The 13,953-nt window shown below is 43.2% G+C and overlaps 1 protein-coding gene across 3 annotated transcripts in view; it reads right to left on the bottom strand.

Annotated features, from left to right (window-relative positions):
- atf6 (activating transcription factor 6) overlaps nt 1–13,953 on the bottom strand; it is a 90,656-nt gene that overhangs the window by 55,256 nt on the left and 21,447 nt on the right. The gene's annotated exons all lie outside the window — the stretch shown is intronic.

Genomic DNA, 13,953 nt, shown 5'->3' on the forward strand with positions numbered 1-13,953 from the left:
AACACCTGCCTGGAGATGTGTCATCATTAGCAGCCACTTTACAGCTGGGCTTCAGAGACTGACTACGGGCTCCAGATAGTGTACACAAATGAACACGAGCCAAGACACATGCACACACAGCCCGAATGACATACGAAGAAAAAGCACCAACACCAGGTGCAAGCACGCCATCTTTAACAGGAATTATGTGCCCCCCACCCACTCACTCCAACTACTGTGCCCAAACGAAACCACAATGGGCTTATAAAGTGAACACAGCTGTGTCTCAGTGCACGCACGCACACACACATACAAACACGTGCCCGCACATGCATGCATGCACACACAAAATCATATGGCTGGAGTGCTTTTCAGTGGGCCAAGGCAGCTGAGTTAGGCCATGGAAGGAACTCAGAGGTCTTTGTAAATCTAGGCACCTGACGAGCCGTGCATCGCTGACACAAAGAACATTGAGAGCCCATCAAATGATAGTTTCAATACAGGGATCAGTTCATCATTACCTGCCAATAATTGATTAAATATGTGTTTTCGGGGGGCGTCCAGGTGGCGTGGCAGTCTATTCCATTGCCTACCAACAAGAGGAACGCCGGTTCGAATCCCTGTTACCTTTGGCTTGGTCGGGTGTCCCTACAGACACAATAGGGCTCCACTGCGATTCTAAAAACAGAACAGGCTTGAGCGCGCACTGAACCATGGGACTGATATGCGGACAAACTGCCCTTCGTTTCGTAATGTGAGAAAGTCGTCTTGCAGAAGATTTGTGTTAACGATGGCTGGTAAACTTGTCACAGAGGGAGCCAAACAATCTAGAAAAGGTGCCACAAAGCATTGCTTCTGGGGAACTTGTAGACCGGATTAACAATATAAAGAAAGGTTGCCTGAAGGAACAGAATTTCTGAGATTCCCAAAGCCAGGAACCGTGAAATATGGCCTAACAGAGTGGGAAAAGAAACGCGAACAGGAGAAGACAGAAAAAGCAAAGAGGCGGCTTCATGCATGTGGAAGGAAAGACTTCTGTCGTCTTTTGGACATTAAGAAGGACACTTACATATGCAGTTTACATTTATTCAGGGGGAAGGGTCCTACGGAGGACCATCCTGACCCTATTCTTGCTACTCTTACTGAGAAAGAAATGGAGGGTCGTGCTCTTCGTGCAACAAAATGATTAAGAACAAAGCAAGCCCGAGAAAGCCGTATTGTGGGCCCTTCTAAAGTCAAAAAGGAACGACTTGAGCCTTAAGTAATTAATACTGGCTGTGTTTCAACAGAAGGATTGCAAATTGAAGAATCTAATTCCATGTTAGTCGGGGCTGACGATGGTGAGGACGATGTCTGCTATCCCTTTCAGGATAAGTCTTCACAGACCATCTACTGCAAGTATACTCTTGGAGCCAAAGTTGAAAGTATGGTATGTAGAAATCAGTTCATAACAGAAGGAACAAATGCAAAATCCTCTAGTTCCAGCAGTTAATTTGATGTCGTGTGATCGCATAATTGCAGATGACAAGAAATGTAAATATTTTCCTGGACTTGATTCCTTACAATTTAATGCACTGTTCAGTTTCCTTGGACAGCCGAAGTATGAACTGAATTACTGGAATGGAAAAGAAAATGGCGACAAAGACAGGGAGGGATTTGGTGCCCCACAAAATATATCAGTTAAGGAGCAGCTATTCATCACCCTGAAGAGGCTGTGGAGGGGCTTCACCAATGTTAAAACCATTGCCTACATGTATGACTTAAGTGAGACTCCTGTATTCATATGTTCTGGCAAGCCAGAAAACTTCCAAACTGCTAAAATAAACCACTCACAGGATTAAAATGATGAAATTCTTCTAGTTCGCTCAATTCTTGTGTTGAAACTATGAAAACAAGGCGTGTTGTGTGTGGTTGTTTGGCTTGTTTGTCTGCTTTTCGACCCCAAGCTGCATTGCGTGAAAATTTCATTACGTAGCCAGTGAGGAGCCCTATTTGCTGTGTCTGTGGGTGGGAAGCCAGATGTGGGTATGAGTTCTGGTCGCTGCACTGGTACCTCCTCTGGTCGGTTGGGTTTGCCTGTTCGGGGGGGAGGGGGAACTGGGGTGAATGGCGTGATCCTCCCATGCACTACATCCCCCTGGCAAAATTCCTCACAGCCAGGTGAAAAGAAGTGGCTGGCGACTCCACATGTATCGGAGGAATGTGGTTGTCTGCAGCCCTACCCAGATCGGCAGAGGGGGTGGAGCAGCAACCAGGATGGCTCGGAAGAGTGGGGTAATTGGCCATATACAATTGGGGAGAAAAAAGGGGGAAAAATAGCATCCAACTTTGCAGGGAGGAATAAATAATTATTACCAAGATTCCAGCAGGGAGAATTTTCATAATTTAAAATGCTGACAGAAACGTGCCCAAATTTTAAGCATGGATGTTGCAATGGGCCTAGAGCTATGTTGGTAAGGGGATGATGGTAAGGGCAAACAAAGGCAAACAAGAGCTTGAAGGGAAAATGAACAGGAGACAGCCTCCATACGGCACCAGTCCACCATGTCTGGATGATGTAGCCAAAAAATTATCTTTTGCATGTTTGCTGTCCAATAATAAAACAAAGTTTGGAAGAGCTAAGCCCCCTTTTGACCTATTTCTTTGAAACAAAGATTTATTTATGCATGAAACACGGCTCCTCCATATAAAGGTTGAGATCAAGCTGTCAACTGAGAGGAAAGAAGATTTGGGCAGAAAAAGAGAACAAACGCATAAAAAGATAACGATGCCAGGGCAAAACATTCATTGTCACACATTGAACTCTGCCAGTTGAAGATAAAGGGATAACCTTCCATCTCTGAAGGTCCAATCTCACTTTTTCCACTAGGGTTGTAAAATTTTCATTATGTAGAGATTTAATGGAATGAGTGATACTCGCTCTTGGTGAACTTTAATTTATATCCAGAGAAAGCGGCAAAGTTTTTCAATACATTTAATATTTCTGGTACACAGGCAACAGGGTCAGTAACATACAATAATAAATCATCTGCGTATAAGGACAACCAATGTTTAATACACTAACAACGAATGCCCTTAATCAATGGGGATACTTTTAGCGCTATGGAGAGGGGTTCAATGGCTACAGTGAATAAAAGAGGCGATAGGGGGCAGCCCTAATGAGTTCCTCATGAGAGGGGGAAGTATGGAGAATGTAGATTATTGGTACAGATGCAAGCATGTGGAGAAGATTACAGAAGGAGGACCATTGAGGTGAATTTTTCCCCAAAACTAAATTTTTTTCAAGACAGCAAATAAATATCCCTATCCCACCCTGTCAAATGCTTTTTCTGCATCTAATGAGAGAACTACCTCTGTGGCATCTGATGGAGACGTAGAATGAATAACATTTAGGAGCCGACGTACATTAGTAAAAGAGTGGTGGCCCTTCATAAAACCTATGTGGTCCTCTGAAATAGTATTCACCAAAACAGTATCCAATCGGCCTGCCAGCCTTTTTGCCAGGATTTTAACATGCATGTTCAAAAGTGAAATAGGATGGTAGGAGGCAGTTTGTAGGCTACATTGCTGGGTTTTAACAAAGGTGAGATTGGTCAATTTTGGAGGCAAAGAGGCTATAGAAATGGCACCATCAAACATTTCCAAAAGAAGAGGGGCTAGTTTATTTGAAAACTTTTTTTAAATTCATTGGGGTACCCACTGGGACCTGGGGATTTGCCATTTTGCATACTTTGAATAGAGCTTACCACTTCCTCCAATAAGAAAGATTTGTCTAGCTCCAGATTTAATTATGTACCAATGGTAGGAGTTTCTAAGTTATTAAGAAAATTATTCATGGATGTTAGGAGCTTTTGATGTATACAGGCTAGAGTAGAAAGATGAAAATGTATTAGTAATGACAGAGTCTGAACATAAATTTTGAGAGGAGCCCACAATTTGGGAAATCATGCATGATGCAGATTTACATTTGATGAGCAAGGAGCCGACTTGCCTTGTCTCCATATTAATAAAAAGTACCGTGTGTATGGAGCAACAGTTGTTCTGCTTTGGCTGTAGATAGTAAGCTGAATTCTGTCTGGAGGCCCAATCTCTTTTTATACAACTCTGGAGTAGGCGTCTCTGAGTATTGTTGATGCAGGTCTAAAATGCATTCCATCAGTTCTTGTAACTGATCCTACGCTGTTTAACAGCATGAGCAGTTATACCCCTTTCACACTGGCCAAAAAACCTGCTAACATCCGGCTTTAGTCAATGTAACATTGAACACCAAAGGCGGATGTTAGCAGGATTTTTGGCCAGTGTGAAACGGGTATAAGAAATGATTCGGCCCCTGAGAACAGCATTCAATGTTTCTCAAAGCAATGAAGGAGAAACAGCACCAGTTTTTTTTAGTTTCTAAGAAGTGATCAATGGACGAGGGTATATATGTTGGGTGGCAGCAGATGGGAAGAACAATTCAAGTAAGAGAAGGACATAATCTGAAATCACAACGGCTTTATAGTCTACTGAATTTAACAAAAGAGAGAAATGTCTTGTCAATTAAAAAATAATCTATTCTAGTATGCAAGTGATGCATATGAGAAAAGAATGAAAATTATTTAGTCTTTCAGTAAAGAAATCTCCATGGATCCAAACATCCCATTTGATTCATATATGATGATATGGCTTTGGACATTTTAAAGGGGGATGTATTTTTAGGACTGGAGTGGTCCATTTTGGGGTCAATCCCACAGTTCAAGTCCCCACCTAGGATTAAATAGTGAGTATTAAGACTGGGAAAAAGAGACAGAGTTTGGCTACAAATTCAGCACTATCCCAGTTGGGAGCGTAGACATTAACCAGAATAACTGGCATTTGGACAGGGACCGAGGTACGGTAATATAACGACCCTGTGGGTCAGGAATAATGTCAGTGGGAACGAACGGGACTTTTTTTGTGGATTAATATAGCTGTACCTCTGGCCTTAGTATTACATTTAGAATGAAATATCTGGCCCACCCAAGATTTACGCAGTCAGTTTTGGTCTAAATCACATAAATGTGTTTCTTGCAGAAATGCTATATCTGTCTGCAGTCCCTTCAAATGTGAAAAAACCCTTGTCCGCTTCACTGGCCCATTCAAATCTTTCACGTGCCATGAGATGAGCCTAACAGGCCTGTTCCCAATATTACGGGAATCAGCCATTGGGGTTAGTGTTGACAAAAATATGTATTAAAAATAGGCCTATTATCTGTACATAGGTATGGAATGAAGTGTAAATGTAACTTGAAAAAGACCACTTGAATGTTGTGCGAGTTGTATGCAGGACATCAAATACAAAGGAAATAAAAGTACAACAAATCTCCGCCAAAATGAATGCCAATGTAAAGCTTTCGTTCAGTGTGATTATTTTAAAGGTAATTGGTACCCCCTTACAACCCTTGTAATCCCTTCCTCGAACAATAACCCAGAGGAAAAAGAAAAGAAAAAAACTCCAGTCCTATGTTTACTTCCTCAAACGAGGCGAACAGCAAGCATCTATAACTGCACAACTTCCTGTAGAACATACTCCCTATCCAATACTCAATTCTCCTAACGAGGCTCCCAAATATTGAAATAACTACACCATATTGAGTGAACGCCCAATGCAGCACTTACATTAGCTTTTGTAACATGTTGTAAAACTAAAATAAATGAATTAATGAATTAAAACAATTAAACTACATTTATATATCAGTTCGAAACGATTGTAGAGAACTGGCCTAGTCTGTGGCAAATACTAGGTGGTGTTGTTACCCCACTTGAAATAATTAAAATTTGCCTTAAGCGCCATGAAAACCACCTAACTTGAATCCAAAAATGTTAACCCTACAAATTCCTCCATCCATCCAATAGCCAAACTGCTTATCCCAACTGGGGTCACGGGATGCTGGAGCCTATCCCAGCAGTTATTGGGCAGCAGGCGGGGAGATACCATGGACAGGCTGCCAGGCCATCACAGGGCCAACAACCACAAACACACACACACACACACACACACACACACACACACACACACACACACACACACACACACACACACACACACACACACACACACACACACACACACACACACACACACACACACACACACCTAGGGACAATTTAGTATGGCCGATTCACCTGACCTACATGTCTTTGGACTGTGGGAGGAAACCGGAGCACCCAGAGGAAACCCACACAGACATGGGGAGAACATGCAAACTCCACACAGAGGATGACTCCCAAGGTTGGCCTACCGCGGGGCTCCAACCCAGGACCTTCTTGCTGTGAGGTGACTGCGCTAACCACTGCGCTACCCTACTAAAGTTAATTTGGTTGAAAAACAAGGCTATAACCTCCAGCAAGACAGCACCACCCTATGACACCACAAAATAGACCATGAGATCATTTGAAGTTGCAGTAATGATGACAAGTTTTTACTTCAGGAAAAACTGGAAAAAGGAAGAGGATTTGGTCCCAGTTGACATGTTTGCTTTCTCTGCACAGCTAGTGCACGAGGATGTGGTCATTTTCTACCGTGATCCTATTGGTCAGTAATGAGGAAGGTTAACCATACAAATATCATTCACAATAACATATGCAATGATCCAGTTTAAAGCATATCTAGGTTACAAAATAGAAAAGAAAATAATATCGCTGGCATTGTCAGCTTTGTCTAGCATAGGCTAGCCTTTCTGGCTAAATACAGCCAGTTGGCCAAACTTTAAACTTTAAACAACGACATACAGTTCACCGGAGAAAATGTAAACAACATAAAACACCTACATAGGATCAGTCCAGATCAAATGAATAGTCAGTTACACAGTGATACTCAAAGTGTGGTCCGCGGACCACCAGTGGCCCGCGAGCGCCCCCAAGTGGTCCGCGGGAGGATTGCAAAAAATCGTGTTTCTGAAATCACCATCTGCATTCCAATGCAAAGTTACGAGTACAGCTGTTTTCTAAATGTTTTCTAAATTAAAAGTGAATCAAAATGTAGCCTAAATAAGCCTAAGAATTTTGTTCAATTTGTCTAATGCAAACCTGCGTTTTGAGTCATGTCTCTTCAGTTAGCCTGTGTTACCTAGGTTACCTAGTTAGCTTCCATTCCAATAACAGGATTTTCATATCAAAGACCTCCTGACTATTGTGAAAATTAAGTAGAATCTAACAAAGAGTGAAGTGAACCGTTCAAAATACAAACATCATGGATCGGTGGCTGAAGAGAAAATCCGGAGAAACGACGAACAATGTAAGCAACAAGGTGCAAAGACTTCCTTCTCACATTGAGCGCGTCAGTGTTAGCATCGAGTCCCATAGTGCTAACAGTTTGCAGCAGGAGCTAGCACAACACTCTGAAAAAGCGACTGCAAAAGTGAAACGTAAATACAGTAGCGATTACATTCAATTTGGATTTTTCTGGACTGGAGATGTTGAGGATCCAAAACCTCATTGTGTTGTGTGCTATGACATATTAGCTAATGAAGCAATGAAACCTGCCAAACTCAAGCGTCACTTCGAGTCAAAACACAAGGAATACACCTTGAAACCTGTGCAATTTTTTGAGAGAAAACGTGAAGCGCTTGAGCGACACACGAAAAAGGAAGCCACACAGTTTTTTATGCCAGGGGACAACGCGAAAGCTACCGAAGCCTCATACAAGGTCTCCCTACTCATTGCGAAAGCTGGCAAACCTCACTCAATCGGCGAGACCTTGGTTAAGTCAGCTGCAAAGGTTATGGCCAACATAATGCTAGGGGAGAAAGCGAGTGAGGAACTTTACAAAGTACTTCTGTCCAATGATACAGTCAAGCGGCGAATAACATCCATGGCTGCAAATGTCCAAGATCAGCTGGTGACACGTCTGCGGCAGTCTTTTTTTCTCTCTCCAACTGGACGAGTCCACGGACATCGGTAATGAGGCTATTCTCCTCTGCTTTGTGCGGTACATACATGCGGTTGCTGTTCACGATGATTTTCTTTTCTGTCAATCCCTACCAACCAACACCACAGGAGAGGTGATATTTGAGTCCCTAAATAACTTCATTGTGCAGAATAACATTGATTGGAAGAGGTGTGCTGGCGTGTGCACTGACGGTGCCACGGCGATGACAGCCAAACACAAGGGCCTGGTTACGCGTGTACGCGCTGTCGCTCCCTCTGCCGCATCGACGCACTGCTGTATCCACAGAGAGCAATTGGCAGTAAAAAAAAATGCCACCCTGTCTTAAACAGGTTTTGGACGAGGCCGTAAAAATTGTCAACTTAATTAAAAGCAAGGCACTGAACTCACATCTTTTTAAAGTTCTGTGTGCAGAAATGGGGAGTGAGCACACAAGACTTCTTTTCCACACAGAAGTTCGCTGGCTATCGCGTGGTAAAGTTCTCACCCGCCTCTTTGAACTGCGTGATGAAGTCAAGCTGTTTTTGCATCAAACTGATGAACTTTATGGCAGAATGCATGACTTTCAATGGCTCGCAAAACTAGCCTTTCTTGCTGATGTGTTCAGCACGCTTAATAACCTGAATTTAGCACTGCAAGGAAAAGTGGTCACAGTTTTTACAGTGCAGGACAAAGTTAAAGCCACTCGCATCAAAATGGATCTGTGGTGCACGCATCTTGATCGCCAGGAGTTTGACTGTTTCCCAACTCTAGCCGATTTTGTCTTCGAAGCTGAAGAGGTTCTGGATAGCAACACACTTGCAGCCTTCAAGGAACATTTGCAAGGCATTCACACGCAATTGGGAAGATACTTTCCAGAATTGGATGTGGACCTTGAATGGATCAGAAATCCATTTGGAGACCAACCTCACATTGAGCGCGTCAGTTCCAAACTATCAGCACGGAAGGTGGATAGTCTTGTGGACATTGCATCAGATGGAACACTGAGAATGGCGTTCAGAGAAAAATGCTTGACAGACTTCTGGGTTCTCATCCAACCTGAACATCCTGAGCTGGCTGAGTCTGCTTTGCAAGTGTTAATGCCGTTTTCAACCACCTACACCTGTGAAGTTGGGTTCTCCACACTGGTTGGTTTGAAAACCAAGCAGAGGAACAAGATCGATGTAGCCCCCTGTATGAGACTGAAACTCTCTAGTGTGGAGCCAGACATTGAGTCAGTGATGCAACAGCAAAAGCAACAGCATTCCTCCCATTAGTTGTTGACTGCTGCTACCTGTAAAGCTGTTATGCTTATTTGAAATGTGTAATTTCATAGCTTCACAAGAGCCAGTACAAAGATTTGATTCCTATTAAAACGAATTTTTGTTAAATTAACATTAATAGTTCACTCTTTTAATGATGAATTCACATTGAGTTCACCCTGACAATGGTATTTCAAATAAATTCCCATGTTTTATTCATCACATCACAACCAAAGGCAATAGCTCTGAACAAAATTAATATGAAACAGTAATTACACATACATCTCACAAAAATCAAGGTCAAGGTATATGGTAGAAGCCTAGCCTAATTTTGCCAGTAGCCTATTTATTACATATTTTGTATTGTAATATTCTGCAGACATAATTTGTAATATAAAACATAATATGCTATTGTAAGCCTAATATAGACTGTTTTAAAAGGGGGTTTTTTTGGGCGGGGGAGGGGGGGGGTGTTGGCCGGCTGGTTAGGTGGTCCACGGAGAAAATTTTATGATCAAGTGGTCCTTGGTGTGAAAAGGTTTGAGAACCCCTGAGTTACAGTGTGATATTCAACACAGTCCCATTCTATCCTAATGTTCTCAGAGCATATTGAATGGCATTCAGTCTGTCTGATGAGCTTGGGTCGATTCTATTTTCCTTGAGTAGAATTCCTCAGCCTTTGCTGGAGTGGCAAAGCTGATCGTTTTGCCCTCAAAAACCACAAGCAGGAGAGCTTTATGTTGCATAGTGAACTTGACGCTTTTCTCATGAAGGGATGACTTCACGCCATTGAACGCGGCCTGCTTCTTTGCCAGGTTAGCACTTACATCATTGAAGAAAAATATTTTCTCGCCCTGGTAGAGCACCTGACCTTTCTCTCTTGCCCAGTGCATTACTCGTCCCTTATTCTGGAATCGATGGAAGCGGACTATTATCACCCTTGGCTGCTCGCCCGGTGCAGGTTTTGGGTGCTGAGACCTGTGCACTTTGTCTAGCGCCAGGCTTCTTGAAAATGCCGTCGCCCATCACTTCTATCAGGAGCTCGGAAACAAACTTAATGGATGTTGGTCCGGCACTTTCAGGCACACCAACAATTCGGATGTTTTGACACCGAAAGCGATTCTCCAAATCATTCACTTTAGGCTTAAAGTAAGCGTTTTTAGTCACTAACTCAGTGAGAGCTGCTTCCATTAATGTTATTCTATCACTGTAATCCGTAAGGCAAGCTTCGATGGTAGTGAGAGTTCGTCCATGGTTGTCTGAAGACAGATTGCATCAAATGAAGCTTGAATTGGAGACAAAGCACCTGTCAGTTCAGTTGAGAGGCTTGTTCTGAGCTTGTTAAGTTCAGAGGAGAAGGGAGGCTGAAACAGGCTCCGTATCCAGTGGAAGGTTCCGCTTCTGGTGTGGCAAGAGGGCTGCGCGAATTCGTGTTCGCAGTGGCCTCACCCAGTGCTGGTGTCAGAAAATGGCGGCGCGATTCATATTTGCGGCGGGCTCAGCTAGTACTGTCCGCACAGTCTCTTTGTCCACGTCTAAGTTTTGTCTTCATGTGATAGCTGGGAGAGCTGGCGCTGAATCGGCTGGGAGAGCAGGGGGGCAGGCTAAGCTAACTGCTAGCCCATGCAGACCGGCAGTTCCGATAACACCGAGGGCGGTCTGGCAGCCTCACCTGGCGTTGACTGTGGTGTTTTTGATGCTGTCGTGAGGAGTGCAGGGAGGTGTGTCGAGGGTGTCTGGCTGGGAGAGCTGGCGCTGGATTGGCTGAGAGAGCTTGGTCTGGTTTGTCCGGTGGGCCTGGGGACCACGGCCCCTGGCTGGAGCTGCACCCAAGGAGCCAAGGGTGGTCTGACAGGATGCGGAAGCGGGACAGGCTAAGCTAACTGCTAGCCCATGCAGACCGGCTGTTCCAACAGTCATCCTGGCTGGCGTTCATTCCCTTGGACAGTGATTTTTTTGTTTAGTTTGGATATATTTGTTAGTTTGGGTATGTGTGTTCTTGTAGTTTTTGTATGTGTTTTTGTCTTTGTGTTGTACTGCTGTGGGCTGGGGGAAACGGCATTTCGTTTCATTTCATGTACACAAGTGCATGAACTGAAACGACAAATAAAGTGTTCTTGATTCTTGATATCGGCGGCCACGTTTCCCAAACATTCCGAGAGACCTGTAGCGCTTGAAATCTCAGGAATTGATGTCTTTGGTTGTTTTCCCCCCCTAGGTCCATAGTAGTTCGAGTGACAATTGCATTAGTCAAGTATGGGATAAAATAAAACAAGAAATGGTGTCTTTTCAAGTAAAAAAAAAAGAAGCAATTTGTTAGGGATCGACTCCTTGCACGTCTACTCTGTCCTACATCTGGGCCAGAAGTCCATCCTTAGTAATCTTATTGCTCCTAAAGGCACTGAGGTTGAAGAACTGTAGTTAGTGTCCTGTTTATCAATTATTGTTTGCCCTGGCAAGAGGTTTGATTAATTTCTCCGTCCTGAGAACCCAGAGAACACTGTTACTGAGGCGTCAGCTCCAAAAATCTCTCGTTTTTGTTTTCTCCCTGGCAATTAACGTAAGCTACCCCACCCCTCAAACTGCCTACTGTAAACTTTATTGACTCGGCTGGCTTTACAAGTGGCTGAGTGGCTTGTCTTCGCCTCTGGGGAAAATTTCTTGCCAATGTCCTTGGGCTATGGCACACCAAGCACTTCTCCACACTTGATTATACCCACGATAATTGGACAAGTTCTTCTTGGCCCTTTTAGAGGCCAAATGTTTATATAGCCAGAGGTCAAGTGTTACCATTCATAAAAAACAACTACTTATGAATTATTACTCAGGGTTAATTATGAAAAAATTTCTCATGGAAAACATAGTAAATGTCAACACAAATTGAGACAGCTGGTTTTGACTTGGGGCTGCAGATAATATTTTCCTGCACATGGCCAATGTATAAGGCCTTATAGCTGTTATCCCGACAACATCACTGAGAGTGAAAAGTGAACTAGTTTTCCATGATGACTGTCAACATGTGACTGTCACAAAGTAAAAACAAATAATCCCTCCAGATGAATTAGGTGACATTTCATAAATTTGACCCATACGGTTGAGCCTAATTAACAAAACAAGCGGTGCGTCTGCTTGTTTAAGCCAGCTGAATTGCTTTTTTCAACCTCAGTCCCATGTAAAAGAAATGCAGGACGCTGATGCAGGCACACTGAGATAATAAGGAAGCGATGGTCAGGGGGAAAAAATGAACAAGATAAATAAAGAAAGACAGAGAGCGAGTTAGAATTTCACAATGGACATAATCGGTCGTCAGACTGGAGAAATCCACAAGGGACAGTTTTTCTGGAGACCGGAGCCTGATAGACCATTGCCCTTGCTGGAAATCACAATAACTCTCTGGCCATGCAACATATTGCATCACATAGGCAGAGATTCATGGCTGAAGCAAGACGGCATTTGCACTTTGTTCGAGTCTAAATGGAACCAGAGAAGAATGAATAAGAAACACAGTCCAACAAACTGGCCTATGGCCTTTGACAGAACATTGTAAACTTTCCCACCCGAAATCAGACCAGCATGCACAAAAGATGGGGGGAATTTATTGAGAAACCATGGGCTTTCAGTGTAACAAAGAGTGCTAAACCGAGCTGTCTTTTTTTCTTCCTTACGCCTGGTTTCAGTATCGCAGACAGTCCCTGCTGCAGCAAAGTGGTACCCTGCAAGATCCCCTGAAACCTCTGCCGTGTGTGTGACTGCTCCGCACTATCATTACACATACTTATGAGTGATGAAGGCTTTGTGTGTGCGTGAAGCAAGTTTGCATGGCTGTCTGCTGCAGCTGTCCTGATGTCATTGTTCACGGCAAGAGCGGAAGAAGCCGCCCTTTGTTATATCACACCGTGCACGTCTTTCTGTAATTATGCCCGAAAACGATTCGATGTTACATAACAACACATTACCTCCCAATAAACCTCCCATGGGCAAAAACAAAGCAGTTGCTAATAATGATTGCCGTATCCATGGCTTCAGTAAGGTCAAACACCAATACCAACAGCGCCATTACAAGCCTTCCTTGGCCTGTCATAATTAGCAGTTACATCACTTTAAGAAACAAATGTTCCTGCAGTATTTTCCAGATATTCCAGTATGTCTTTTCAGTTGATAGGAAAATAATGGACATTTTTGCTTTTATGGATAACTGACATGGTGCGTGTAGAAAACTCAACTGTTTTCCTTCAATGTGAAAAAAACATCTCGTATCGTATGTAATAATGGGTGGGTGTGTTTTTCTTCTGCCATTTTGCATTTTACTATTTTCCCCTGAAATTAAAGTTAACGGCTTATGAAATACAAAACACTTATAAATAGGGTAAGATGAGCAAATATATGTTGGCAGTGTCCAGCCCAAGTGTGTGCATGGCAACAACATCTTACTTACAGAATATGCTGGAGTATGCAAACATTCATAAACACAGCCTTGCATGCAAACACCGATTGAAAGCTTTTTTTTTAGCTCTATGAAAGCTTGTTTTTAAATTAATTGCATATACACAGTTTTCACCAGGCTGCAGCTGAATGAGCAGCTTTAGAGCGGTCTCCTCAGAGATGTCTGGCAGCCTCAGAAACAAATACCCAGGGTCTGGAGAGTCATACGCCATGGGAGAGATGAACTCTCCCGATGGAAACAGGCCCAACAACGTGCCGGGGAATTACAGTGACTCATAAGTGTTGCTCTCCAAAAGACAAACTTAATGTTGCGAGAATGCCCCATAAACATCAGCTTTATTTGTCCCGTTATGATATTCTGACTAGTGCTGAAAGGAGATTGTA

Source organism: Lampris incognitus, chromosome 3 (genome assembly GCF_029633865.1).
Source record: "Lampris incognitus isolate fLamInc1 chromosome 3, fLamInc1.hap2, whole genome shotgun sequence".
In the NCBI taxonomy this organism is placed as follows: Eukaryota; Metazoa; Chordata; class Actinopteri; order Lampriformes; family Lampridae; genus Lampris; species Lampris incognitus.